Source organism: Orcinus orca, chromosome 4 (genome assembly GCF_937001465.1).
Source record: "Orcinus orca chromosome 4, mOrcOrc1.1, whole genome shotgun sequence".
Classification (NCBI taxonomy): domain Eukaryota; kingdom Metazoa; phylum Chordata; class Mammalia; order Artiodactyla; family Delphinidae; genus Orcinus; species Orcinus orca.
Window position 1 is genome coordinate 153,623,911 of NC_064562.1, and position 14,415 is coordinate 153,638,325.

At 44.0% G+C, this 14,415-nt stretch overlaps 1 protein-coding gene across 1 annotated transcript in view; it reads left to right on the top strand.

The window, feature by feature from the left end:
- The window catches only part of POLN (DNA polymerase nu), a 157,914-nt gene that overhangs the window by 97,753 nt on the left and 45,746 nt on the right, over positions 1-14,415 (top strand). The window lies entirely within an intron of this gene.

The following is a 14,415-nucleotide window of genomic DNA, read 5'->3' on the forward strand; positions in this document are numbered from 1 at the left end:
GCAAAGAATGTAATAGAAGTATGGAAAAGTCAAGCGTGAGAGGCACGCACGCCCTCCAGGTGAGTGTCACTCAAGACAAAGCCCAGGGCCTGGCGACCTGAGTGGCAGTCGTAGCTTCAGCCCCACTGAAGCCCTCACTTGCTGTTTGGGTACAAAACAGGTCTACACAATGCTGTGCTTTCTCACTGCCGCCTCATCCTTGCTTTTTTGAGTAAACTTTCATTTTGCCTACTTAGGCTTTTCTTCTTTCGGTTTGAAGCCTGGAACTCCTCCCATCTAAGGCCATGAATGCCTTTCTTCAGGGTGCAGTTGGTCCCGAGGTCCAAAGCCAGCAAGAGCAGGCTCAGACCCTGCCTGCCCCTCCCTGCCCACCCCCCAGCTCAGCAGCTCTCAGCTTGGGTTGACGCGGTGCCACCAGGTCCCGGTGCTTTCGCCCCGCCCGCCGCTCCCAGGGGAGCCGCTCCCAGCTGCTCCCGCGGCTCCTCCCTTCTCCTTGGTACGCACCGTTTATTCTTCTTAAAACTGAGATATAATTCACAGGCCATAAAATTCAGCCTTTCAAAGTGTACAATTCAATGGGTTTTAGTACATTCACAAGGTTTTGCAACCATCATCACTGTCTAATTCCAGAACATTTCCATTACCCTAAAGAGAAACCCCACACCCAGTAGCTATCATTCCCCAGCCTTCCCTCCCGCCTGGAAACTACTAATCTATTTTGTCTGTATACACTTGTCTATTCTGGGCATCTCACATTAATGGGATCACACAGCATGTGGCCTTTTGTGACTGTCCTCTTTCACTGAGCATAATGTTTTCAAGGTTCATCCATGCTGTAGCATGTATCAGTACTGCATTCCTTTTCATGGCCAGATAATATTCCGTTGTATGGAATAATGTGTTCTGTATATTTCAGTATAAACAAAAAAATAATATTCCATTTATTTATCCATTCATCAGTTAATGGGTATTTGGGTTGTTTCCACCTTTTGGCTGTTATGAATAATACCGCTGTGAACATTCATGTACAAGTCTTTGTGTGGAAATATGCTTTCATTTCTCTTGGGTAGATACCTAGGAGAAGATTTTTGGGTCATATGGTAATTCTATGTTTAACTTTTTAAAATTATGGTAAAATAACATAACATAAAATTTACCATCTTAACCATTTTAAAATGTACAATTCACGTCACAATGGTGGCAACTATATTTAATTTTTTGAGGAATTGCCGAAACAGTTTCCAAAATAACTACACCATTTTACACCCCACAAGCAGTGTATGGGTTTCCAATTTCTCCACCTTCTTGCCAATACTTTTTATCCTGTGTCTTTTTGATTCTAGCCATCCCAGTGGGTGTGAAGTGGTAGCTTTGTTGTTTGATTTGCACTTCCCTGATGACTGCCAATGTTGAGCAACTTTTTTATTCTCTATCTTTGTCTCTTTCCCTCCTCTACACCTTTACACAAGTGCACCTGGGTGTTTTGCTCACCCCAGCTTTCTCTGCGTACTTCCTGCCAGAAGATGGTCTCTCTTCTGTTTCAGTTCCTGTCCAGTTAGGATGTAAGATAACATAGAATTTTTAAGGCATGTGATAGATTTAATAATACCCCTGCCCTCTCTCCTGAGGCGTGGAAAGCCTTAGAAGATTGTTTCTACCTAGGAAGGAGGAGTATTTTGCTTATTTGTTTCACATATGAGCTTTGTTGCCACCTTAGTGCTTTGGTGGAAGGGTGCTATAGATATTCTCCTTGACAGTGTGAAAGGATCTGTCTGTGATTCAAGGTGAGTGCTTGTACATAGATCACTAAGCGTGTTTTTTGTTCAATGGGCCCAAAGCTACTCTGGCTGTTGCTGACCAAGTGTTACAGAAAAGTATTTTTGTCAAAGTATCAGGCAAAGGATGCAACTAAAGCAGTGCCAAGAGGGAAGTGTGCAGCACTGGTGCTTACATCAGAAATGAGGAAAGATCTCAGATAAATCATCAAACTTTCTGTCTCAAGAAACCTGAAAAAGATGATTAAGGAGGAAGAAGGAAGGAAATAGTAAAGATAAGAGCAGAAACCTATGAAACTGAAAAGAGAAAGCAATAGGAAAAATCAATGAAACAGAAGTTGGTTCTTCAAAAAAAATCAATAAAATTAATAAACTCTAGCAAGACTGAAAAAAATAAAAATAGAGAAGACACAAAGCACCAATATCAGGAATAGAACAGAGGATATTAGTACAGATTCTGCAGACATCAGAAGGATAATAAGGGGACACTATGAACAACTTTATGCTCAAAAATTCAACAATTTAGAAGAAATGGATCAATTTCTTGAAAACCACAAAGTATCAAAACCCAACTATGATGAAATAGATAACCTGAATAGTCCTATAAATGTTAAAGAAATTGAATTTTTAGTTTAAAATCTCCTGAGAAGGAAATCTGCAGGGCCAGATGCCTTCCATGGAGTATTTTACCAAACGTTTAAAGAATTAACACCAGTTGTATACCTCTTCCAGAAAATAGAAGAAGGAACACTTCCCAATCATACTGTGAAGCCAGTATTACCCTGATACCAAAACCAGACAAAGACTAAAAACAAAATAAAACAAAACACAATCCCATGCAGACCAATATCACTCCCAAATTTAGATGTAAAAACCCTCAGCAAAATATTAGCAAACCAAATCCAACAACATCTTAAAATGTTGTATGGGTATAATTATACGCCATGTCCAAGTAGGATTTATTCCAGGTACGCAAGGCTGGTTTAACACTCAAAAATCAGTGTAGTCCACCATGTAGTCAAGCTAAAGAATAAAAATAATATGATTTTATCAATTGACCTAGACAAAGCATTTGACAAAATCCAACGCCCATTCATGATAAAAATTCTCAGGAATTTAGAAATAAAGGGGAGCAACCCCAACTTGATAAAGAACATCTGCAAAAAACCTACAGCTAACAGCATATTTAATGGTAAAAGGCTAAATGCTTTCCCCCTAAGATCAGTAACAACTTATTAATATTGAATATTGAAGTTCTGCCCACTAAATAAGGCCAGGAAGAGAAATAAATGGTGTATAAATTGGAAAGGAAGAAATAACACTGCCTCTATTTATAGATGATATGATTGTCTATATAGAAAGTCTCAAAGTATGTATAAGAAAAAAACATTTTTTAACTCCTAAAACTAATAAGTGAGTTTAGCAAGGTTGCAAGACACAGTATCAATACACAAAAGCGCATTGCATTTCTATAAACTAACAACAAACATGCAGAAATCGAAATAAAAAATGCAGTACCATTTACATTCACTCCAAAGATAATGGAATACTTAAGTATTCAGTTAAAATATGTATAGTATCTGTATGTCTGAAACTACAAAATGCTGATGAAAGGAATCAAAGAAGATCTGATAAATGGAGTGGCATACTGTGTTCGTGGAATGGCAGACACAACGTAGTAAATATGTCACTTCTCCCTAAATTGATCCATGAGTTTAATGCAGTCCCTATTAAAGCCCAAGCAAATTCTGTAGACATAGACAAGCTCATTCTAAAATTTAAATGAAAAGGCACAGGCCCTAGAATACCTAAAACAATCTTGACAAAGAAGAAAGTGGGAGGAATCACACCTGATATTAAGACTTAGTACACAGCAATTGGGAACTTTGCTGGCGGTGCAGTGGTTAAGACTTCGCCTTCCAATGCAGGGGGTGCAGGTTCGATCCCTGGTTGGGGAGCTAAGATCTTATTACATGCCTCAGGGCCAAAAATCCAAAACATAAAACAGAAGCAATATTGCAACAAATTCAATAAAGATTTTAAAAATGGTCCACATCAAGAAAATCTTTAGAAAAAAATACAGAGTAATCAAGAGACTGTGGTGTTGGCAGAGGAACAGACACATAGACCAATGGAACAGAAAAGAGAACCAGAAATAGATCCACACAAACACGCACAACTGATTGTCGGGAAAGGTATAAAGTCCAGGCAGAAAATAATTCTCTTCAGATTCGTGTTAAGCTGATCACTCACAAAGCCACTTGGGAAGTTCATTTCTGCACTGGATATTGTATATGTCTTTCCTGCATTTTTTTATCTTGTGGTGGTTTTGGGGAGAACTTCAAAAATAAGAAGCTTCTAGTATTTGCATGGTGGTCGCTTCTAATTTCCTACCAGCAGTAGTAATCCAACACTTGTGACTTATACTATAATCAGTTGCTTTGGAAATGATTTTTATGTTCCAAACAGAGGACTAGAATAGCACATGGTGAAACAGCAGCAAATGCACTCTTAAAAATGTTTATTTCATGTAAATGCCTTATTGTTTGAAACACAAAAAGCAAAAAGGCAATTAGATGTACTCTGAAATATTTAGTAACATTTTCAAAGAATAACAATTTTCTTAAAAAAACCTTCAAGAATATGTAGATCATGTATAAAAATGGAGACTTGGAAGAGGTCTTGGAGATCATCTGTAAAGCTATGATGTGACTGATGAAAGTCTGACCCAGAGAGCGGGGCCCTGCCCACGGGTGCACGTCTGAGCCGGGTCAGAGCTGCCTCCTCCAGCTCCAGTGTTTTCACCTGAGCTCGGAAGACACAACCATTCTGCACGGAGGTGGCTTCCTTCACAGTAATCACCACACATGTGCCTGATTAGGTGGTTTCCTAAAAGTTCTACAAGGCAAATAAAAAAGCATTTCTTATCGGTTGTACGTTCAACTCAACATTTTCAGACTGAAACTTAAAAAATAATTTTTCACTGCAGAATATATTAGTTTTTCTTCTGCTTAAGGCGTTTCTTGAGTGCTTTTCTGAGATATTCTCTCGTAAGGCAGGTGTGGTAGATAGTCTTGTGGGCCTCTCTCCTTCTCTGGGGGAAGATGGTGCTTCCCTACCTGTTAGATGTCAGACTTGGGCGTGTGACTTGTTCTGGCTAACAAAACGTAAGCAAAAGTGACAAGGGTCATGCCTAAGCTGGGGCTTTAAGCAACTGCACACGGTTCCTCTTGATCTCTTTTGTCTCTATTTTGGCAAAATTGACAGAGGCTGCTCGATCATCCTGCATTATAAATGGTGGACCAGAATGTGATGGAAAGGTGGTGAAGAAGAGAAATAAAGTATTCTTGCTGTAGGCAGTAAGGTTTCAGAGTGATTTATTATGGCAGTATAACTTGACCTATCATAGCATCTACAGGACTGGGTGCCAGGACTAAGAGGCTGCTGTAATGAATCCTGAAACGCGTGGCACTGGCTTTGGGGCCAGGTGGCAGGCAGTGAGATGTTTATTGGAGGCTGGAGGATGGCACTTGGTAAATGGTATGACATTTGGCAAGACTGTCACCTGTGATAACTTGTGAAGCAAATAATACCCTAATGAGCTGAGGTTTGGGGCAGAGTGGGCCAGCAGAATGCTAGAACATGCTTTGGTTGCTGTTGTCTGCATGTGACAAGGTACCATAAGAAAAAACTCAGAAAAGAACTGGCCAGTGTACAAGTAGGAATGAAAAGAAATAAGAAGATTACAGAAAATTGGAGTTTTACATATTTGAATATAGAAATGATTCTCATCTCCAACCAGTAAAAGATGAATCTGAAGAGGGCTTTGAACAACAAAGGCCAGTTAAAACACTGCCTTTAACAAATGAAAGGTATGGCTTTGATGCCTACTGTTAACATCTCTGAAAGAAGGTGGCACCCATAAATCCTTACAGTTAGACAACACAGCGCTGAACAAAGAGACTAATGCTAGCTTTCCCCCAAGTTCCTGATAAGCTGCAGGCACCTGCGGTGGAGTATGGAGAGAGGATGCATCTCTAAGCGAATTGTGGGAACGTCTGTTGGCACGTGGAGCTGACTGGAGTTAAATAGGACTTACTGTGTTTCTGAGCACTGTACTTACCAAAGAACCTCCAGTCTGGGCCAAAGGAGACTGTGATTGCAAACCTGGGCCCCACGTAGTCTACAGCCAAGAAGCAGTCCGGGAAATATGCTCGTTCTCCCAAGGAAAGAAAATCCTTCAGTGCCCTCTTACATGTAGCCAAGAAAGATAATGGAAAAAGAAGTCCCAGGAGTGGAGCAAATGGCCATGGTGAGCAAGGGACTGAGCAGGGGTCCTTTGTGAGAAGGGCCCCTTCAGCGCCTACCCAGTGAGAATTCAGAATTGCTGTGGACCAATGACACCCATGTGTCTCCCACTCTTCCCCTTTCCACATGGGAGTGCTTATTGTGGGCGTCCTGTCCCTGCCCCACCGTTGCATAGCACATGTGTGGAGTGAAAGGTAGACTTGACCTTGGCCTCCCGATCAAGAGGAGCCCCATCAAGACCTGATATAAAGATGATCACAAAACCCTGATGCCCTATCAGATGGAACTTGGAATTGTCACTCTTGTCAAGGGGGAGGAAAGCCAATATGTGTGGTGGAATGTATTATTATTCAAGCATATTTGCTATCCCTCCCTAGAGGAAGAGTGTACTTCCTTGCCCGTTGACTCAGGCTTGGCCATGTGACTTGCTACCAATGACATGTGAACAGAAATGACATTTGTCACCAATGGGTAGAAATTTTAAGAGCCAACACATGGTTATCCATATTTTCTTCTTCCTCTGCCATGACAAGCATCATTGTTCCAGATGTAGGCTAGACTCTGCTCCTGAATCACAGAATGCAGATGACATGGAGCAGAGCCTCAGCTGACCTGTATTGGACATGTTGCATGAACAAGAAATAAGCCCTTGTGTTTGTAAGCCTCTGAGCATAGCCTAGCCTGTCCTTACTGTACAGCAAAGGTGCAGCCATTTGTGTTGTCAGTATTTGGGTATGTCTCTCTTAAAAATGAGCTTAAATACCACATCCTGTCTGAGTGCATCAGGAGGAAGGTGTAGGGGAGGTCGTGCTAACGTTCAAGGGCATGTGGCCTATGAACTTGGTTTCACTATCATGTGGCAGTGTGACCCAGGACCCTAAACCGCAAGGTCCCAAGGAGACTTTTCATCACCGTTAGTGGCAACCCAAAAGAGCTCCCCTCCAAAGCTGTTCTTGGCCTTCCAGGCAGAGACCCTCTCAGGTGGTCACCAAAAGTCAGCCTAGAGTACGCAGAGCACTCACATGATTCTCTTCAACACTAACCTGCTTACCCAGAGATTAATGAAGCCTTGTACAACTCAGTGATGAAGTACTGGATTATATGTCCTGAAACATAGCTAGTTTAGTTTTTTTAAGTTGTAATTTATGAGAAAATTAAAGGATGAATTTCTAGTTAAGATATAAAAAATCATAAGACTATTGCTCTAACCCTAACAATCAAACCAAGATAAATAAACTACAAAATTAGTTTTTCTAAACTTACCAGAAATCTGAGGATACAGCTGAGTTACAGAGCTCCAGAAAGTGATGAGCCCTTCACAGAAAAGAAGAAACCCCTGGCTTCTCTCATCCCTGGTGGAGTGGCAGGAGGAGGAGGAATCTGCCATAGAGGGGGTAAGAAGAGACCATCTAAACCCTACTTGCACATGGGCTAGTGTGACAGAATTCTAAAGAGAACCTTGAAAGCCACCCGAGGGAAGAAGACATTATATACAAAGAACAACACAAAATACAGCTGACTTTTTACAGAAACGGCAGAGACCAGAAGACGATGGAACAAACATCCTTACCGTGCTGAAAGAAACATTCAATCTAGATTTTTAGATCCAGACAATTATCTCTCAAAAATTAAGGCAAAATAGAGACAAGTTAAGATTTACAAAATCTGAAAGAATGTGTCTTAGTAGACCTGCTCTACTAGAAATGCTAATAGAAGTTCTCCAGGCTCAAGAGAAATGATACCTCATGAAACTGGGTCTTCAGGAAGGAATAAAGCACACCAGAATGGGTCAATACCAGGATAGATACAAAAAACATTTTCATCTTTATTTTACATAGTTTATTTTATATATATTTTATATAGTTCTATGTATAATTTATACATAGTTTGAATTCTTGAAAAGACTAAGATTTTTTAAAAGTTTGTAACGTAGATCTAAAATATAAGGCATTAAAAAGTACAAAGGGTAGGAAAGGGAGTAAATGGAATTATACTATTTTCAGGTTCTTACACTGTGAAGTATTACAATATTATTTAAAGGTAGACTATGATGACTTAAAGATGCATACTGTAATTTCTAGGGCAGCCTCTAAAACAATACCAAAAGAAGTATAGCTTAAAAAAATCAGTGGAGGTAGGGGCTTCCCTGGTGGCTCAGTGGACTCCATGCTCCCAGTGCAGGGGGCCTGGGTTCCATCCCTGCTCAGGGAACTAGATCCCACATGCATGCCGCAACTAAGAGTTCATATACCGCAACTAAAGAGCCCGCTTGCTGCAACTAAGGAGCACACATGCTGCAACTAAGGACCCCGCCTCTTGCAACTAAGACCTGATGCAGCCAAATAAATAAAATAAATTTTAAAGTAAAGTAAATTTTTAAAAAAATCAATGGAGGCAATAAAATGGGATATTAAAAAATATGTGATTCACCCAGAAGAATTCAATGAAAGAGAGACAGAACAAAATGCAAATGGGGTAAATGAAAATCAGATACCAAGATGGGTTGCTAACACTGCAAAACAAAGAGTGTGACCAGAAATAAAAACATTTCATAATGATGAAAGACTGACTCATCAAGAAGACACAGCAGTCCTAGATTTGAATGTATCTAATAAGAGAACTTCACAATACTTGAAGCAAAAATTGACAGAACTAAAGAGAGAAATAGAATTTACATTTCATTCATTCCTCCACTGAAAAGTCTTACTGCATTTCCCAGAAAGGAAACTTATTTTCAAATGAGGTTTATTTTATTTTTTTATAAATTTATTTGTTTTATTTACATATTTTTGGCTGCATTGGGTCTTCATTGCTGCACGCGGACTTTCTCTAGTTGCTGTGAGTGGGGCTTACTCCGCTGTGGTGCGTGGGCTTCTCATTGCAGTGCTTCTCTTGTTGCAGAGCACAGGCTCTAGGCACACGGGCTTCAGTAGTTGTGGCGTGCAGGCTTAGTTGCTCCGCAGCCTGTGGGATCTTCCCAGACCAGGGATCGAACCCATGTCCCCTGCACTGGCAGGCAGATTCTTAACCACTGAGCCACCATACATAATTAGGATGTCATGTTGTATCATTTGGATTATTGCTCTTTTAGGATACAATTTATGGCACTGATTTCAAGGTACACGCATTGTTAAACATTTGATGACCACAGATTATTATTTTTTTCCTAGATCCTGTGCAGTGCTTCCATAAGAAAGTTCTGCCATAATGATTAATTATAACAAAGGACTCTTCTCTTGATTAGCTCTGCTTCAGAGGTTTTGTTTTGTTTTTTCTTATCCAATCACTTTCTCCTTAGTGGTATTGTTTAATCTTTAGGATTCATCTATTAAAAAGTTGATCAGGGACTTCCCTGGGTGCAGTGGTTAAGAATCCGCCTGCCAGTGCAGGGGACACGGGTTCCATCCCTGGTCCAGGAAGATCCCACATGCCTCAGAGCAACTAAGCCCACACGCCACAACTACTGAAGCCCGTGTGCCTAGAGCCCGTGCTCTGCAACAAGAGAAGCCACCGCAGTGAGAAGCCCATGCACCACAACGATGAGTAGCCCCTGCTTGATGCAACTAGAGAAAGCCCGCGCACAGCAACGAAGACCTAACGCAACCAAAAATAAATTAATTAATTTAAAAATACTATTAAAAGAAACTATATAAAAAAAAAAGATCAGATCTCTGGCACATTTAATTCCTACCAATATTCCTACAAGTGCTGGCAATTTTAAAACAGTTTAGTGTTTTATCACCTCTCAGAGCTTCCTAAGGTTACATATTCTCCCAGACAGGACAGTAGTGACATGCAAAGGTTAATAGACAAAGCAAAATCGCCAACGCCTGTTGACGAAGAGCCACCACCTTCAGTGGGACAGAGTTATTACTATTCTTCTTGTCAAAGAGGAGAGAGTCCTGGCCTGCCCGGTGACCATAGCCATGTGGCTGATTCCCCGCCGAGGTGCCGAGAGCTATGTGGCTCGGATAGGGCCACCCCCAGCCTCTGTCCCCCGGGCAGCTCTGATCAGCACAGCTGAGTCTCAGCATTTGGGTGACAGAGTCTCACTACACCCCTCAGGGTGGAAAAACTAGGACAAAATCACCTGGAGAGTTTTCTCAAATTGTAAAGGACTTCAATACACGTAATGCAATGAGTACCTTACTTTGGAGCTGTAATAGAGATTCAGAAGGAAAAGCAGCAGAATCTGCACTTTGTTCTGACTGCCTGTGCCCAAGAGGTTTCTCTCCCTCTTTCTTCTCTGCTTTCTGTCCCTTTCACGGTAAAAAAACCACAAAACACGAATTCTTGCTGATTCTTACTGTATGCCTTGTGTTGTTTCAGGCACATCTCACTTAATGCCTGTGACAATGTTATTCCCCATGTTTTGGATAAACTGACACAGAGGTTGTTAAACTTGCCAGAGGTCACAGGGTCGCCGCCTTAGCAGCACGATCCACATCCAGTGGGATGGGTTCTAGGGCCGTGGTTCTTAACCCTTAGGGTTTCAGGGAGTCCGTGCCCCACACCTCTTTCTCAGCCTCCTACGTCTACAGCTGTGATAGTCAGAGCCTCCACCAGGATTTCAATTTCAAGAGGGGCCATTTGCAGAGGTGTGGCTGGGCGAGCAGCCAGGAGTGCTTGGAGAAAGGCAGTCCCGGAGCCTGGTGAGCGCCGGCAGGGCCCCGGGCAGCTGGTGACAGAGCCCGGAGGTCACATGAGGTCACAGACGCTGTCAGGGCAGCAGCAGCCAGGTGAGGGGCAGGAACACTCGGCACCTGCTTCTCACCTTCCCACCTGCCGGTGCCCCTGCTGGCCTAACCTGTGATGCCAGAGGGCACCAGAGCCATCTGCGGAGTCTGGTCCCTCAGGACACAAGACAGTGCAGGGATTTAGGGAGAAACCCCACTGAGAAGGATGTCCAGGGAATGAAATCCAAACACTGCCAGCTTTATTCTGATGAAGCCGATGGGAAAGCACAGCTTGCACCATGGTCAGATGGACTGGTCCCTAAACTGGACCCAAGTCCACACTGCAGAAGTTGCCCTGCAAGGGCAGGGCTCACCACATGGGAGGACAGACCCGAACGCGTCCGAGCTGGAGCCATCTGGCCAACTTGCTGGTTAGCCAGGCCGCCCTCCCACAGGGATAAGAGAGGAGGCATGGGGGGTGGGGCCTGCACCTTCTGCTCCCAGTGAAGGGATTCCCAAGGCTTTATCCAGGGCCCTTTTCCCTCCCCTGGTTCCATCTGGGCTGCAAGTCCACCTGTGCCCTTGGCTACTGGGAATAAGGACACCCAGCTCCTGGGATGATCATCCAGTTGCCCGCTCAGCAAATAACTGAATGTCAATCACGCGTTGATACAGCTTCGAGAAGACGGTGGCCATGCCCACAGAGCCTGCAGAGGACATTGCACAATGCAGCCGAAAATTTCGTTGCGATGGTCTAGAGGCCATACGGGCGAAGTCCAGGGCGCCGCACAGTCAGGAAGCCTTCCTTGAGGAGGTGAGGTGGCACTGGGCTCTCGGGAGCGAGGAGAAGGTGGGGAAGGAAGGTGCCTGATGGCACAGGGAGCGTGGATACCTTGGAAAACAGTGGCGCGTCCTCACAGCACCTCTGTCCTGAGCTCCGGGCCAGCGACTCTGGGTCTCAGCGGCAGTTTCCCTGGCTGTCCCAGGACACTTCAGACATGTCTGGAGAGAGCTCGGCACCAGGACCCAGTCCCCGCAAGGGCCGTCCTGACTCTCCCCTTCCTCCCTCCCAACCCCCTGTTCCAGCCGGGCCCGTGGTCCACTTACTGGGCCTCTTAAGTCTGCGACCTCAGCTCAGGCCTCGTTACTGCCCACACGGCTTCCTGACGGCCCTGCTCCACATCCACCTCCAGCTGCCTCCACCTTATCTCTCCGAGATGCAGTCAGACCACGTGGCCCCTCTAGGCCCCCCCGGCTGATGACCCTCACCCACCCCAAGCCAGCAAAGCACAGCAAGCCAGGCACGAGCCCCAGAGCAGCCCTGCGAGACCCAGGACCCAGGTGAGCCGCGGTCACCACCACTCTCCACGGTCGCTCTGGTTGGTGTGACAGAGGAGAAGCGTGACAGCTGGAAAGGAAGAGGCAAAAGGACCATTTGGGGCAATGGTGGGATGGTCTGCCTGGGAAGCCAAGAGAACAAACTGAAAGAAAAGGTTGGTCCTAGGATCCGCAAGAAGACCAGGTACAAGTGGACCTACAGAAATTGCTTCCCAAATATAAACAACAACCAGTTAGAAACTGTAATGGTAAAAAGCATGCAAAGAGAAAGACATAATACCTATGGTAAACTTAAGCAAAAGTGTGCAAAATCTAGATGAAAAGAAGATAAAAATAGAGAAACACAGAAAAGAAGATAGGGAATCTCATTTTTATAAAGATATTATTTACACTAATGTATAGATATAGAGATGTCCTAATAAATGTGCCAGAAATACCAGTAGGATTTTTTAGTAACTCGACAAATTAATCTGTAGTTTATGATGCAAAAATAATCCATAATAATCATGAAAAAAAATTTTAAGAGGAAAAATAAGGAAAACCAAGTCCTACGAGATACTAAGATTTATTATAAAGCCACAGTTACTAAAACATCATTATAGGATACAAAATGGGATAGATCAATTTAAGAACAAAGTCCCAGAATAGACATACACACACACACACACACACACACACACACACACACACACATAAATTAATACTTGATAAAGGAGACGTTAAAGTGAAAAATGGGCTCTCAAATGATTTGTTAAATAATCCTCTGATGGCCGTGGGTTTTTATTTAACCAATATTGTGTGTATTGGAAGAAGAGACTACCAGTAACACTTTTCTTATTTGACAGCCAAGTCTTATTTATAAGCATTTATACGAATTAGGAACACGGACATGCCAACTTTAGCATTATTCCCAGGGCAAAAAAATGATCAAGCAACAACCTATCAAAATGACAGGAGTCTTTTGAGATGATTCCCACAGGACCCAGCAGCAGACTGTGAAGTCTGGGGGCCTTTCGAGACTTCCAGGGGGAAATTCGTGAGAGAAAAGGGACGTTTGCTGCTGTTGAGGGATTCATGCCGGATTTCATACTTCTTGGGAAACCAGGAAGGACATTCATGTGAAATTCCCCATTTAGCGTCTTTTCAAATCGGATCTATGAATGCTGTTTTTTCCTCCACAGCTGCACAGAGGGAACATCTCCTTCATTTCTTTCTTAGATGCTTTTTTTTTTAAATTGTAGAAACTTGCACTTTTATGGCCAGACTCGAATTTCTTTAATTAGCATTGTGAGCACAAAGCAGACCTGTAGGGATGACCTTGGTGAGAAGAAATGCGGAGGAACCTGAGGAGGGGTTTACGCACCTAAGTGTCTTCTTCAGGGTCGTCCACGTGCACCCAGACTAAGGGGCTGCCCTGTTCGGTCACACGAGGGTCGTGGGAGCGCGTGTGGAACCAGCTTCAGAGGAGTGGCAGGCAGACCTCGGTGACGCACTCATCCGTTCATAGTTCAGAGTGACATGAAAGGGTTGGTCAGAGCTCTCTGTTCAAGAGCGGAGTGTTGGCCTGTGGGCCTCACTTCAGAATGACCAGGCTCCTGGGCACAACACACTGGGGACCCCCCAAGCACCCAAATACGGAGGTCACTTTTCTAGGGTCTTCAGTTTCTGTAGAGAGTTCTCTGGTTCATTTTACTCATCATCATCATCTCTGGGGGAGCAGATGCCCGGCTAGACTCATGTTGACCGTGTGGGGCTGGGGGCGATGGGTGGTGAGTCAGAGAGAGGGTGCCTGACCATCTGTCCCCCTCCTGCCTTCAGCCCCTTGTCTCTCTCCTGCCTGTGGCTGTACCTGATGGTCCCAGTTGCAGAGCCTTCCTAGGCTCCGCTGGGCCCAGAGCTCCCCCTGGGCTGTCACCCCTTGTGCACGTCCTCAGATGCAGCTGTGCCTGCTGAAAGCCCCTCTCCCATTCTCTTCTTTCTCGTAGATTTATACCTTTCAACTCCTTTGCTCTATTTTAGTGGAATCTCAGGAGGGAGCAGGTAGACATGTCTGACTAGTGTGCCATCTTTAACTAGGACCCTATCGATCGGTTTTCAGCAAGGAAGCGTTTACATTTCACTGTGGCTCTTGTGGGGGGGAGAAAGGCAGAGGGGCTGTTTCGTCTTTTGGGCTCGTGTCGGGGAGAAGTCGGTAGAGGTGGCAGAGCCAGCAGGTGTGGAACTGACCACACCTGGGATGTGGGGAGGGGGACGGTGAGTCCAGGGTGAGCAGCTTGGTGGGTGAAGGGCAGGTGAGAAGCCGGTGTGGCTGGTGGAAA